Source organism: Selaginella moellendorffii, unplaced genomic scaffold (assembly GCF_000143415.4).
Source record: "Selaginella moellendorffii unplaced genomic scaffold, v1.0 SELMOscaffold_156, whole genome shotgun sequence".
Classification (NCBI taxonomy): Eukaryota; Viridiplantae; Streptophyta; class Lycopodiopsida; order Selaginellales; family Selaginellaceae; genus Selaginella; species Selaginella moellendorffii.
This window is the reverse complement of record NW_003314417.1, coordinates 215,530-219,405: the sequence shown is the minus strand read 5'-3', so window position 1 is coordinate 219,405 and position 3,876 is coordinate 215,530.

Sequence of the window (3,876 nt, the reverse complement as noted above, 5' to 3'; positions counted from 1 at the left end):
ACCTCGGACTCAACTCGGGTCCATCTCAGACTCCATCTCGGACTCCACCTCGGACTCCAACTCAGGTCCATCTCGAACTCCATCTTGGACTCCACCTCGGACTCTAACTCAAGTCCATCTCGGACTCCATCTCGGACACTTCCATGTGTCATGTGTTAGTCCTTTTGGGTCCCTTTTTGGAGCCTTGCTTATTGCCTGCTTCATGCTCGTTCCTTGAGCACTCCGTTGGGAGTTCCACTCCCGCTCTCAACCTTTCAAGTCGGAGCCTTTTAGTCCAAACGTGTTACACTTGTTTGGCTTTTGCTTCGACCACTACCACGTGGCACCCTTTCGGCTCCACTTTGGGGCTTAGGGATTTGTGTCTCACAACTCTACCACCCATAGACGAAGTTCGATGTTCTCATCGAACGGTAAACCCTTTTATAAAGTAACACCCGCAGGTATTACCATTTCCATCCTTGGCACCCAGCCAATATTTGTTTATGGTTTGATGCAACGTATATGTACATTTCTCCAAGTCCCTTAGGGACTAATACAAAAAACAAGAATCCCTTAGCGCTGTTCACTCAACTACGCTGTCCTGCAATTCTCCACCTAATAGTGATCGCAGCCCTCCAATCGTGGTTGCTGTGGTCGTCGCCTCCGCAGTGCATCCAGTGCCAGATCGCCACGTCGAGCCTCCTTTGTTACCATGTCCGAAGGTCTCCATTTCCACTTGACCTCCCCCTCGTGTTCAGTTCCGTAGCACGGAGTCCATAGTCGTCGCCAAGCTGTGAGTGCCTCCCTGTTTTTCCCATGCTCCTGGAGCAGCGTATCCCTCAAGCGGATAGCAGCTAGTGTGAGCCTCCACCAATTCGCCATGATCGCTGAAATCCGAGCGCACTGCCCTTCAAAGTGGTTGCGGTTCCGAGCCTCCCAGAGTGCCTGTACCCCGGAAGCCCGCCATACCTCCCATCTCGCCCGTCCAAGGGCCTCCCAGACTGTAGTCCCAACTTCGGCGCCTACCGCGTCCCACCTAACTCGGGTGCCCTATCCTAAGCGTCCCCAACACCCGATCTTCCGCCAAGCTGCTCCTGTGCATGGTCCCCTTGCCTCTGGAAACCATTGATTTGTTTATGGTTTGACCCCGAAGGCTCACCATGCCTTGTCCATCCTCTAAGGGGCATAGTCTCTCCAACATAGAGACTCATTTGGCCACCTGGGGTGGTTTCCTCCCTTTTATTGATTCAGTTCTCGCTAAACCCATTAGAGACACCTTCTCTAACTCAATTCCACTACTCATTCTCGAGTAGTCCCAACTTCTATTGACATAACCAATTCACTTTGGAACTTTTTAATTTTGACTTCTCAAAGTCAATTTCTTTGGTGTCTTTGACACCTTTCACTGCACATATTGCAACTTCACTTCCCATCCTAGGAAGCTCCCCACTTGAGGGCGCCATCGTCCTCCTTTCTATTTTATGCCACTTTTGGCACCAAGTTCCAGCCATCGTAAGTTGTGTTAGAGCTATCCACAACCCTATCCTTTGGCTACTTCGCCGCTCCCTCTCTTGGAGCTTTCACCTTTGCCAACTTGGAGCATTTGGGAATCCATCCTTGGAAGCACACTTCCTTTCTCACAATTCGTTAGCATCCAACACACTAGTGTTCCATGCCTAACTTTGCCATTTGGATTCCTTTTAATGAATTCCATGGCCCACACTTGGCTGCTAGTCTTTTGCTCTTATCCATTGATTGTCACACTGAGCAACATAGGATCACTACCTCCATTCTCGAGGTATCTTTTTGGTTCCATGGCAAAGGCTCTACTTTGCTAAGTCCAGCGGGTGCTCACTCTTAGTAGATCTCTTTAGCAATTTCTGCTCTAGGCTTCGTCCACGGCCCAACTTTGCGACCCTTCCATGGGTCTCTCCCCGAGACTACTTTCTTGGACTTACTATACCATCGTATTGGCACAATTGATTTCCCTTTAGGTGTCCTTCTCACTTGGTCACCTCGACCAAGTCACACCATTATCAATAGTTCAAATCAACACTTTGAACTGGGAATTATATTCCTTAACCCAAACAAAGGCCTTATCTTTGTTTAGCCACAAGATCACTTGGTGATCTCATTTTAACCCCTTAATAGGTCTACTAATAGGAACTAGGTCTTCCAGACCCCTTTAAATTGTTGACTATGACCCCGGGGGCATCCCCCACACTTGGCAGTGCGCCCAAGCCAACCCTTCTGGCCAAGGATCCATAGCAATTGAGACTGGGTGTCCCCATCTCATTCACCACGTCCTTGGTGCCTTTTGCACCAAAGTGTTTAAGTTAGATATGCCGAGCTTTCACTTTAAGCAATCTAACTGTGCATCACGACTCCGAGGCATCCCTCGCTTGGCGGTGTGCCCAAACCAGTCTCCTCACTGAGAGTCTATGACCACCGAAATATGAGTGTCCTCATATCCCAAACCATCACCACGCCCTAATGATTTGGGACTCGAACCCAAGCACTAGAGGGTTAGGACTCGAACGCAACCTCCGTATATGCATCTATGGATGGCATCGCACCGGATGCCTGACGTGACTCCCCACGCCGGTGCACCAACATGTACTTAAAGCGCGTTATAGATCACAGCTTAGGAACCTAGTTCCTCCGCATTGCCAAGTCCTCTCACTTGACAAGTTTGTGATCATGCATGGACTCTTCCATGCTCGGCCCCATGGGCCACCCCTTTTAAAGTTAGCACCTTCAACTAGGGGATTTGTTCCCCCCGACTTGCCAATCTCATTTAGCATGTCATTCGGCCACCGTAACATGGTTCATGCATAAGCGTGAAAGTCTTTAACTATCGACTTTCATTCAAAGCCCTCTCTTTGAACACTCGGGAACTACTTCCCTAATCTTGATAGCCTCGCCTCATGGCAAACTTAAAGACCACGCTTCTGCTGTGCCACTCTGATTTCGCGCGTTTTATGAACCATTTACACTTGGCTGACTAGGTACTTATCTACCTAGAGGAACGTTCAAGGAACTCTGTTCCTTGGCTTGCTAAGGCCTCTCCTTTTTGCAGCTTGTCAATTACCATATAGTCTAACATGGACAATCCCATGCTTTAGACTCTTCATGGCATCCCGGTCGCTAGTAACAACATGCTTGAGCACCCACTTGATTCTCCACTCCCAACTTGCATAACCACCTTTGGTCATGCTTGTCAATTTTTATAGTTCGGTTCTATCCCTATACTACTTGCCTTTTGGCCTCATACATTTCCTTTGGTTATTCTCCTCCAGACTAGGAAGATAGCTTTGCACTTTCTACCATGCCTTGGCAAGTATTCATAGGGATGAACCTACCCGACAGTTTAGGGAGTGGTTCCTCAATCCAGGTTTGCTCACCTTGTAATCCCACACACTAGGATCACCATTGCTACTTATGGGCCTTTATATGCCCATCACTAGTCTTGCCAAAATCCCTCTTTGGCTTTATCCAATTTAGGTAGACGGACTTCTCTTGTCTCCACAACCTTGGACATTTGGATAGCACTTCCTATCCTTCATTCGCTAGGGACTTTGTCCCTTGGGCATTATCCATTGCCCTCATGACACCAAATACCCCCTTCTAGTGTTCTAGAGTGTTTGGGTGTCCTAATGATGGCCTCTCTGACAACAAGCATTCCCTTTTTGACATTGACTTACTATGTCGCAACATAAGCAATTTATCCCTTATAAAGGTATATCGAACTTCCTTATCCCAATAAAAAGTCTTAGGTAGTTGCCTTCCACCAGTTTATGAATTATTTTGCACCTTTTGCTTAGTTGCCTCATAGTTGTCAAGTCCATCATTCGCTAGGGACTTAGTCCCTCGGGCCTTATCTATTGCCCTTGCGAC